The following is a 12058-nucleotide window of genomic DNA, read 5'->3' on the forward strand; positions in this document are numbered from 1 at the left end:
TGTTTGTGGGGCTGGTGCTGTGGCGCAGTGGCTAAAGCCTTCACCTACAGTGCTGGCATCCCATATGGTGCCAGTTTCAGTTCTAGCTGCTCCACTTCTAATCCAGCTCTCTGCTATGGCCTAGGAAGGCAGTAGAAGATGGTCCAAATCCTTGGGCCTCTGCACCCACGTGGGAGGCCCAGAAGAAGCTCCTGGCTCCTGGCTTCAGATCGGTGCAGCTCCAGCCATTGCGGCCAATTGGGGAGTGACCCAGCAGATGGAAGACCTCTCTCTCTCTCTCTCTCTCTCTGCCTCTCCTCTCTCTGTGTAACTCTGACTTTCAAATAAAATAAATAAATCTTTTTTAAAAAAAGGAAATGTTTATGATCTATTCTTCTCAGTATTAAACGGATTTTAGACTAGTCAGCACCGCCAACCTTTGGTCTAATAATGGGAAGGCCTTTAGTTTGGATGTGGTGGCTTTCTGTTGCACTTAGGTGAGTAACTATGATTAGAGAACTACAAGAGAAAGCCAGTGCTTAACAGAATTTATTTGCAAGGGGCTTTTACAACATGACTCAAAAGTACTCATCAGCAGACAGCCTAGTAACACATTCTCCTGGGGGTTTACAATGTCTCTAGAGTTCCCCATCTGAAGAGATGATAAAGAAACCACTGTGTGAGCCACAGCTAAAGCCATTGGGCACAGTGTGAGAAATGATGTTTACACAGCACTGCAACAACTGCAATGCCCACAATCTTCAAGTTTTTTTTTTAACACTTGAAACAAATAGAGTTGAAGATAATTTATTGCTTCTATCGTACTTCTCAATTAAAGTAATGAAAAGTGAAAATCGTTGCTTGATGAATTTAATTTCTAAAAGGCAAGTAATGTTATGGTAAAGCACCAAACTAATCTGGAGTATAAAATTATCAAAAGCATAAAGGGTACAAATGACATAAAACAAACATTAACTATGGAATTTAAGACATTCTATAAAATAATATACAGCAGGAAAGTAGCTTGAGAAAAAAACTTCAAGTATCCTTATTTTTTTTTTTATTAAATGACATTTGTTATCTGTTATCACCAACCTGACATTCATGGGGAAAAAGCCAACTACTTGTCAATTAAAAGTTGAAAGTATGGTGCATCAGTATTTAAATAGGTCATCCAATTTCACAATTTAATAGAAATTTCAGATCACTTTTTGGAACTTCAGAGTGAAGGCTGGGTTTAAATGTATTTAAATAAGAGTTTCTGATCAGGAATGTAGTCTATGGTCAAATTCTAGAGTCACTATACTCCATAAAAACTTTAATCCAAATCATTTAAAAATAGCTTTAAACCTGGAAAGATCTACTGCTCCAGATAACACGATAGGATCTTTCAGTGTAAGAAAAACAAGTAACTGGATTTATTATTCTTCAAGCTTCAACCTGATCTCTCAATGCTAGTGGTCACACTAAGTAGTAAGAGGAAGAAGAGCTCATTCAGTTTTCAACAAGTTATCTTTAGTTTAAAAACACAATTTTGGAAAAAAAATTTGAAGTAACCATAATAATAATGACATTTCATGCACTTCTGGGTTAGCTTCTGATAAAAATAGTGCTGCGGGGAGTGGGTATTCAGCCTAGTGGTTAAGACACGTGTGTCCCATATTGAGTACCTGGGTTTGATCTCTGGCTCTGGCTCCTGACTCCAGCTTCCTGTTAAAGTTAACCCTGGGAGGCAGCAGTGACTGTTCCTGACCCCTATATAGGGGACCTCCTGGCTTCAGCCCAGGTTGGGGCTACTGGGAGCATTTGGGAAACTAACCAGCAGCAGTCTTCATCTTTGTCTCTCTCCCTCTGTCTTTGAAACAAATAAACAAAAGTTTAAAAATGTATTGTGGAAAGTAAAACACAATACTACAAAGTAATGCATTAATTATTTTTTAGGAGTTTTATTTAAGCATAACTGATATACAATAAATTACAAGTATTTTAAACATTTTGATGTTTTGAGCTACAAATATATATATATATATATATACACACACACCTGTGAAACCATCAGCAGAATCAAGTTAGTCAACATTTCTATCACTTCCAAAAGTTTAGTCATTGTCCTCTTATTTTTATTTCTTTTTAAATTGTATTTGAGAGAGACAGACAACTCTCATCGCCTGGCTCATTCCCCAAATGCTGGTAGGGGCCAGGGCTGGACTGGGGCCAGAGCCAGTATACTGACCTTGCATTCTGCAATTTTCCTAAATCTACTTACTAGTTCTGCTTGCGTTTTGTATATTCTTCAGAATTCCCTCCACAGGTAATCTAGTTATTTGTGAAGAGAGACAGTTTTATTTCTTCCTTTCTAATCTGCATGCTTTACTTCCTTTCCTATTGCAATGGATAAGATCTCCAGTACAACGCTGTACAAAAGTAGCAAGCTTGGGCAGACATACAATGAAATCTTTCACCATTAGCTAGGAAGTTAACTGTAGTTTTTCCTGTAGATTCTTTTTATTAGGTTGCAAAAGTTGTCTAGTTTGCTGAGAATTTTTATTATACATGAATGCCAAATTTTGTCATATACTTTGTATCTATGCTTTGAGATAAACATGACTTCTTTTTTAGTCTGTTCTGCTTTTGCCTGTTTCTCCTTTGATTTATTTATATTGACTGACTTCCAAATTTGAACCAACCTTGCATTCTCAGGAAAATGTCCTCTTGCTTATTACACTATTGTGAAGTACGTATTTGTCCTTCCTCCTGTATCATGGCATATAAATCTTAAAATCCTTAGAATTTCCAAAGTGTTAATGTACTTTTCTATGTTAATGAATTACCATGTCTGGCAGTACTTAGGCAACTTCAGGATGGGAGCTGACCACCACGACACACCACGACAGAATGTACAAAGGGAGGATTACAGGGATGGAACTTCTAGCCCCAACCCCCAACCTCTAGCAAGGGGAGAGAGGGAGGATAAAGGTCAGGTTGATCACCCATGGCCAGGGATGCAACCATTCACACACACACTAGGAAGCCTCCACAAAAACACAAAAGGACAGGGTTTGGAGAGCTTTCAGATAGCTGAACACGTCACACTCCTGGAGGGTGGCATTCCCAGAGTATACAGGAGCTCCATGCCCCTTCCTCCATAATTTGCCCTAAGCATCTCTTCCTGTGTACTCTTTGTACCATCCTTTGTAAATAACCAATAATAAACATATGAATTTCCCTGAGTGCTGTGAGCCACCCCAGCAAACTCGTGTAATCCAAGGAGAGGGTTGTGCGAACTCCAATTTACAGTTGGTGGGCCTGGAACACAGGGAAAATAACCCAGGGCTTGCAACTGGCATTTAGTATGTGTGTGCACTCATGCAGTCATCTTGGGGACTGAGCCCTCAACCCTCTGGGATGCGATGCTCTCTCCAGCTAGATGGTACCAAAACTGAATTGAATTTGAGGACACCTTGCTGGTGCCAGCTGCAAAACTGAATGTTTGCTTGCTGATTCAGAGAGATCCCCATACCTTTTGAGGTAGATTGTTATGGTGTGAGAACTTTGCTTTTGTTTTTGGAAAGCAGTCATAACGTACTATCCTTTTTATATACTGCTGACTCAACTAAATAATATTTTGCTGCGGGTTTCCCTATTTATGTTAATGAGGAATATTTGTAGTCTTCTGGTCCTGTCTTTGGTTTGGTTGTTAACTATGGTAATGCTGACTTCAAAAAATGTGTTGGATAGTAGTAGTTCCTTCTCATTTCCTGGGAAAGTGTGTATAATCTTGGTATATTTTTCCCTTCAGTGTTGGGTGCATCTTGTCATTGAAGCCATTTGAGGCTGGGGTTTTCTTTGATGGTTTTTAACCACAAATTACATTTCTTTAAGTGATTTATGATGGTTAGGTTATATATTTCTTGGGTGAGCCTTGGTTTCTTTCAAAGACATTTATCTATTTCATTTAAGTTTTCAGTTTTACAGGGATAGGTTGTTGCTAACAGTTCTTTTTCATGTCTGCAGAATCTTATTGTTATCCTCTCATCAGCCTTTTTTTTTTTTTTTAGATTTTATTTATTTGAAGGACATAGTTAGAGAGAGAGGTAGAGACAGAGAAAGAGAGAGGTCTTCCATCTGCAGGTTCACTCCCCAAATGGCCACAATGGCCTGAGCTGAGCAGATCCAAAGCCAGGACCAGGAGCTTCCCCTAGGTCTCTCATGCAGGTGCAGGGGCCATCCTCTGTTATACCAGCTTTTGATTTTACTTTCCCTACTGCCTTTCTTGATTTTTTTCTTCCTTTCTTTGATTTGGGTTTAATTTACTTTACTTCTAGCTTTTTGTATGAGATTATTTCATTGATACGAGATTTTTCTTCTTTCTAAAAATTTAATAATGTAAATTTCTTTCTAAGCATTGCTTTAGCAGCATCTCATTTTGATTTTGTTTTCATTCATATTCTGTACAAAATACTTTCTAATTTCCCTTCTTCCTTCTTCAATGAGTCATGGTTAATTCAGAATTGCTTTATTTTTAAATATTTAGGTGTTTTCAGGTTATCACTGTTCTGAATTCTATAATTCTATTTAATTCTGTTATGATAAAAGAACATATAACTTCAGTTAAGTTAAATATATTGGGTGTGGCCTAAAATATGGTCTATCCTGATCAATGTCCCATATGCACTGGAAAGTAATGTGTATTCTAATGTTTTGGGGTCATCTATACATGTTGATTGTTAGTATTCTTAGAACTTTTGATCCTTATTGATGATATGTTCTTATTCCATTAACTAGTGAAAGTGGGATATTATAGTCTCCAAAAAGAATTTGAGCCTTCTCTATTTTTATTTTTAGTTATATTAATTTTTTTCTTTTTTTTTTTTTTTTTTTAATTTTTGACAGGCAGAGTGGACAGTGAGAGAGAGAGACAGAGAGAGAAAGGTCTTCCTTTGCCGTTGGTTCACCCTCCAATGGCCGCCGCTGCAGCCGGCGCACCGCGCTGATCCGATGGCAGGAGCCAGGATCCAGGTGCTTTTCCTGGTCTCCCATGGGGTGCAGGGCCCAAGCACCTGGGCCATCCTCCACTGCACTCCCTGGCCATAGCAGAGAGCTGGCCTGGAAGAGGGGCAACCGGGACAGAATCCGGCGCCCCAACCGGGACTAGAACCCGGTGTGCCGGCGCCGCAAGGTGGAGGATTAGCCTATTGAGCCACGGCGCCGGCTTTTTTTTTTTGCTTATTATTTTTATGTTATTTTGTAGGTAGATACACACTTGGAATTTTTACATCTTTTTGGCTAATTAACACTTTTTATTACTATGTAATGCCCTTTAACATTTATTTAAATTGTTTACATTGTATATTTTTTACTTTTATCCTATTTGTGTCTATATTTAAAATGGCTTATTTTATTTTAAAGATTTACTTTATTTCAAAGGCAGGGTTAGAGAGTTAGAGTTAAGAGAGTTACAGTTACAGTTAGAGAGAGAAATCATTTGCTGTTGGTTCACTCTCCAGATGGCCACGATGACCAGGGCTGGGCCAGGATGAAACCAGGAGCTTCTTGTAGGTCTCCCACGTTAGTGCAGGGGCCCAAGTACTTGGGCCATCTTCTGCTGCTTTTTTCAGGCCATTAGCAGGGAGCTGGATTGGAAGTGGAGCAGCCAGGACTTGAACTGGTGCCCAAAATGGGCTTCTTTTAGATAATGCAGTTGGGTCTTTGTTATCCAGTGTCTTAGTCTCTGCTTTTTAATTAGTATGTTTGAGACATTTATATGCATTGTAATTATAAATGTTTGGACCAAAACCTGCTATCTTACTGTTTTCTATTTGTTCTATCTGTTCTTTGTTCTCTACTGTGTTCTTTGTTCTCTATTGTGTGCTTTTGGTTCAAATAGTTTTTAATTTCATACTACTGGCTTATTATTTAACTTCACTTAAAAATATGGAAACTTACAATGTTCTTTTTTAAAATTTATTTATTTGAGAGGTAGAGTTACTGACAGGGAGAGGGAGAGACAGAAAGGTCTTCCATTCACTGGTTCACTCCCCAAATGGCCACGATGGCCAGAGCTGTGCCGATGCAAAGCCAGGAGCAAGGAACTTCTTCTGGGTCAACCACGTGGATGCAGGGGCCCAAGTACTTAGGCCATTTTCTCCTGCTCTCCCAGGCCACAGCAGAGAGCTGGATTGGAAGAGGAACAGCTGGGACTAGGACCAGTGCCCAAATGGGATGCCAGCGCCACAAGTGGACTGCACCACAGTACCAGTCTGATACAATGTTCAGTTTTAACTGCTAATAATTCTACCTTCAAATAATATACCATTTCTCATATAGTGTGAGAATCTACAACAGCATATTCTCAATATGTCCTCTTTATCTTCTGTGCTATTGTTGCTATGCTTTACTTTCATACTATTAACTCACAATACATTGCTATTACTTTATTTAGACAATTATCTTTTAGAAGGATTAAAATTAAGCCAAGTATTTCTCTTGTTTTAAAATCCATTTTCAGAGATCTTCAAGTCTTTGTATATATAGGTCAATGTTTTTTTCTGGTAATCGGCCTTCCACCTGAAGAACTTCCTATAAGGTTGTGGTATAGTCTGCTGTTAATGAATTCTCCCAGCTTTTGTTCTTCTGAAAAAATTTACCTTTTTTGAACATTGTTCTCATTGGTATACAATTTTGGGTTTACAGTTTTGTTAATTTTGGAGTTTTTAAGTTGCCATTCCCACAATAAAGTTTATATATGGTTTATATACAGCAGGCCTGCTATAATTCTTATTTTTGCATATATGTAAATTTCAAATTTTTCCTCTTCTTACTGCCTTCAAGATTTTCTCTTTATTGATTTTCTTCAGTAGCTTCAATATAATGTATTTAGGTTTTTAAAATCCTACTTGAGGCTTTCTGAGCTTTGTGAATTCTGTGGTTTGATAACTTTTGAGAATTCTTAGCAATTGTCTCTTTAAATATTTTATCTGTCCCAGCATCCCTCCTTTCTCCTTATGATAAGATGCTAATTTATCCCTAGCTTTTGGATCCTGTGTATGGATGTGGGTGTTTTTTTTTTTTTTTTTTTAACATTTTTTCTTTGTGCCTTAGCATGGGTACTTCGTATTTACTTATCTTTGAGTTCACTGATTCTTCTTTCATCCGTGTTGAATTTACTGAGAAGTCCGAAGGCATTCTCTATTGCTAGGGTTTTTACTTGTGCTTGTGGTTGCTATCTCTGCTGAACCTCCTCATCTGCTCAAGCATGGGACCTCCCTCTGCCATTAGACATCTTACGATATTAATTGCAGGTGTTCAAATTCCTTGTTTGACAGTACCAACATCCATGTCATCTGGGTCTGGTTCTGTTGATGGCTTTGTCTTTTGCCAGGGGATTTTCCCTGCTTTTTTGCCATATATATATAAATTAAACGCTGCTGGGCTTCATGTGGAGGACAACAGAGACCGAGGTCAAAAATAGCATTTTGGCTAGAAATGAACATTATCATCTTCAGCTACAACGCTGGTGTGCAGGGCTGAGTCAGTCCCTTCAGGAGTTCACCTCACTTAGATTTTGTTGTTATGGTTACCTTCAGGTCAACCACTAGCTTCCAATCCCACTGGTGTCTTAAATTTAATCCCACTTTGTGCTTAAGTTTAAGGCTAGGTTACCAATGTATTTTGTTTTCATTTTTTTTCTTTTTAAAGATTTATTTATTTATTTGAAAGTCAGAGTTACAGAGAGACAGAGGCAGAGAGAGAGGTCTTCCATCCTCTGGTTCACTCCCCAAATGGCTGCAATGGCTGGAGCTGGGCCAATCTGAAGCCAGAAGCCAGGAGCTTCTTCCGGGTCTGCCATGTGGGTGCAGGGTCCCAAGGACTTGGGCCATCTCCTACTGCTTTCCCAGGCCATAGAAGAGAGCTGGATCAGAAATGGAGCAGCCAGGACTTGAACTGGTGCCCATATGGGAGGCTGGCACTGCAGGTGGTGGCTTTACTGGCCCCTGCATTTTTTTCTTAACGTCCCTGCTCTGCTCCTAGCTTTTGATGTTCTCTATTCACATTCTTTACTTCTCATCCTGCAGTAGATGGGTGCTGCTTGCAGTAGAGCACAGGGTTTTCTGTTGTCTCCACTTTAAGAAAATCTGTAGTCGATAGTCTTAGCAATGAGGCCTTCGCAGAGTTCCCAACCGCCCCTCCGCCCAGTAGTGGGCATATCTTTAGTGGTCTGTGGCCAGGCTGGCTTCTCATTCTTCCCCTATGACAAGAGGGTCTTTCTATTTCTTTACCCATGGGTCTTTACCCATGACCTGAGGGCAAGATCTACTTTCCCTGTGACTTACGTATTTGTTGTACAATGAAGAAAGGTCCAGGGCAGGGCTTTTAGAACACTAGCCACTTTCCTCTATTAGGCACCCAACAAAGCCCACAGAGCAAACTCCTAACAGTTTGGAGTTTCTAGGGATTCTAGATTCTTGTTATCCCACACTGAGTTTCTAGCAATTTGTAAAAAATGTTCACTTAACTTTTCTTACCTGTTGGTAGGGTGCGTGGCACCTCTTTCTTCTTTGCTTTGCCAGAGGAAAGGCACTGCCTGCATCTTATCTTTTCTTGGAGGAGTCTGTCTGTCCTTACATTTCAGGCTACCTGTAGAACAACTTCAGTTCTCCGGTGGGTGTGAGAAAGCTATGGTTCTGTACATAACATTCTTTTTCTTGTAAATGTGGGTATGATGCTCTCTCCAGTCTTCTCCATCCTTAACAAAAACAGAAATTCTCTCCATAATTTGTGGATGTCATTGTACTTCTACAACTTACACGGAATGCCAAAACATTCTTAAAAGGCAACATGGTAATGATAAACAAGATATGAGTTACTGGTACAAAATAAAAAAATAAGCCAACGGAATAGAATAGAGCTCCTGGAAAGAGACCATAGAAACGGATATTTTATATATAATGCAAGCAGTAAGCAGGACAGCAGCAGAAAAGATAGTCCCAGTTTTACTAGACCCATTAGATAGTTACAAAGAAAATATGAAACTTTTTAAAAAAAGATTTTATTTATTTATTCGAAAGAGTTACAGAAACAGGGGGAGAGAGAGAGAGAGAGAGAGAGAGAGAGAGAGAGAGAGAGAGAGAGAGAGATATCTCCCAATTGCTAGTTCATTCCCCAGATGGCTGCAATGGCCAGTGCTGAGCCAGTCCAATGCTAGGAGCCTGAACTCCATCTGTGTCTCCCACATGGATGGCAGGAACCAAACACCTGGGCCATCTTCTGCTGCTTTTCCAGACCATTAGCAGGGAGTTAATGGTGGAGCAGTTGGGACAAGAACTGGTGCCCATAATGCCATATGCCAGCATTGCAGGTGGCAGCTTTACCCATTATATCACAGTAGTGGCCCTCAGAATAGAAACTACCTCATCCAGTATGACATGTGTTTGCACATGTGTAGAGGCGCATGAACACACACACACACACAAATCCCAGGTAGACTATAGAACTAAATGTAGTCAGTAATACAATCACACATTCAGAAGTCTATAGGGTAGTATCTTCATGATCCTGGGGTATGATACAAAAGTCAATAATGGTAAGTTTGATTCATTAAAATTAAGGTAGTTTGTATATTAAAACACATCATCAAGTGTTGCAGTTGATTTCTCAACAATGTTGCAGTGGATTCCTTTCTGAGAGGAGGAGCGTGGTAGGGGCAAGAGGCGCGGAGTCACCACACAGACCCCAGGAGTCGGGTGAAAGCGGGCTTGAGGCAAGCAGCCCGCAGACTCGTTTATTTCAGTTAGTACAACAGCTTATATAGCCAAGACCAGCCAATCCAGTCAAGGGGCGGTCTATGCCCCAACCAATCACAGCCTGCTGCCAGGCAGTTTCCAAAGCCATCCAATCACAGCCTGTTGCCAGGCAGGCTCCATTGCCAGGTGGGTTTCAAAGCCATTCCTGAGTAACTGACGCTTGCTTGCCAGCGGCCATCTTGGCATGGCCTTCTCATTCCACCACAATCAAGAATAAAGCAACACACAGAGTAGAAAAAGATATCCACAATGTACAGAATAAAGGATTCATATTAAGAATATATTGGGGCAGGTGTTGTGGTACAGCATGTTAAACCACCACTTGGGATGCCTGTATCCCATACAGAGTACCTGGGATCAAGTCCTACCTCCATTTTCAACCCAGCTTCCTGATGATGGGCACCCTGGGAGGCAGCAGATGACAGACCCAGCAGGTAATGTACCAACTACTTAGGTTCTTGCTTTTACTGGGTAGATGTGAACAGGGTTCCTTTTGGAAAATATATCAGTAAATGACCGAGACTGCTCCAGCTCACAAAGCAAATTTGTTAGAAAGGATAGGCAGAGACTTCCAGACCCTGGATAGGCAGGGCCTGCACTACTCCCCTCATAAGCAGGAAGCAGTTACAGAGAGATGATTCCACGTCCATCAACTCCCCTTAGGATTAAGGTGATGGAGTCTCTGAGGGGAAAATGAAGTAGGCAGGCATACAGGTTAAAATAGATGAGGTTTGTGAGCTGGAAGACCACGCCTTCACCATGCCCCTGTGTGACCTCATGCCCCTACCTGGCCACACCTGAGTGCCCATTGGCCAATCAGGTTAATTAACCACTCCCCTTTGGAAGTGGGTTAAAAGCCTAGGACACAGTGTGTCCGGCCCTTCTCTTCTGTGCCCTGGACTCTTGCCAGGAGGGGGCTGGCTGTAGCCCTGCACCCCTAGGGCGCGTGGCCTTCAGGCCACCCGCCCTAGGCTTCCTGGCCTAGATGCTCCTCCACATGGCTGGTTCCTGGTGTTCGGTATGAACCCAGATTTACCCCCTCTCTCTTAGACAAAGCTCTCTCTCTCCTATGATTTCTCTCACTAAATAAAAGCTTAAAATGTAAAAAAAAAAATATATATATATATATATAGCAGATGATTTTTGTCCCTTTCCGTGTGTGTCTGTCTCTTTCTCTGTCATTCTACCTTTCAAATAAATAAATAAACAAAAGAGTCTTTTTTAAAAAAGAATATATACAGCACTCCAACAATAGAAAAAGAGGCAAAAATTTGACTAGGCTCTACACAAAAGAGGATATCCTCAGCTAGTAAATAGACATAAAGGTGCTCAATCTTGTTTGCAATCAGGGGAATGAGAGTTTAAACTACAATGAGATACAAGGAAATGAATACCAGTAATTCTACTTCTGGAAATAACAGAAATTCAAGCAGAAGAACAACAGGAAAACATGTACAGGAATGCTCAAGGCAGCATTATTTGTAACATTAAACACTGGAATCAATCCAAACATTCACCTATAATTGACTGGATAAGTTGTATATATTCAAACAATGGAATATTCTACAAAAAAGAACACGAACAAAACACAGTTACAAGCACAATAGACTTGGATCTCAGAAACATAACATAGAGTAAAAGCAGTTAGTACAAAGCAAAATAAATAGTATAGAGAAAATGAATGCATGGTGTATAACTCCATTTAATATAAAATTTTAAAAGTAAGCAAAACTTCAATGTTTAAGGACACAGGCTTAGGTATGAAAATGTAAGTATCTGGTTAACTTCTAAGGGAAGGTGAGGATGACAGTGCCAGGAAGGAACACTGGGCTTTTCGGATGCTGATGTGTTCTACTGCTTAACTTGGTTGGCAGTCACGTGGGTATCCACTGTGTGACCAAGCTGCACACTTAGTCTTCTGTGCTTTACCACATATGTTCTCTGTACCTTCTCCCACTCCCCTCTTCACCCCCATTCAAAAGCTTTTAGCCACTGATGAATTCATGTTTTACCATATATGCTTCAAATGGACACATGGAACTTTCTGGACTCTAATAAACTCTACAGTTCTAATTTCCTAGGATTCTATAAAGACATTTCTAGAAGTCAGGTGGGGGTTTATCACTTTATTTGGAATCGAGAGACACAGCATTCAGATCCAGATAAAAATACTCTTTATTACTGACAAAAACTATATTGGAGGATATGTGACTGTAACAGGTTACCGAATACCATAACCCTAAATTAGGTGGACTTGCACACCCAAGTTCAAGTCC

Source organism: Oryctolagus cuniculus, chromosome 12, assembly GCF_051225735.1.
Source record: "Oryctolagus cuniculus isolate XC-2025 breed Fujian yellow rabbit chromosome 12, ASM5122573v1, whole genome shotgun sequence".
Classification (NCBI taxonomy): domain Eukaryota; kingdom Metazoa; phylum Chordata; class Mammalia; order Lagomorpha; family Leporidae; genus Oryctolagus; species Oryctolagus cuniculus.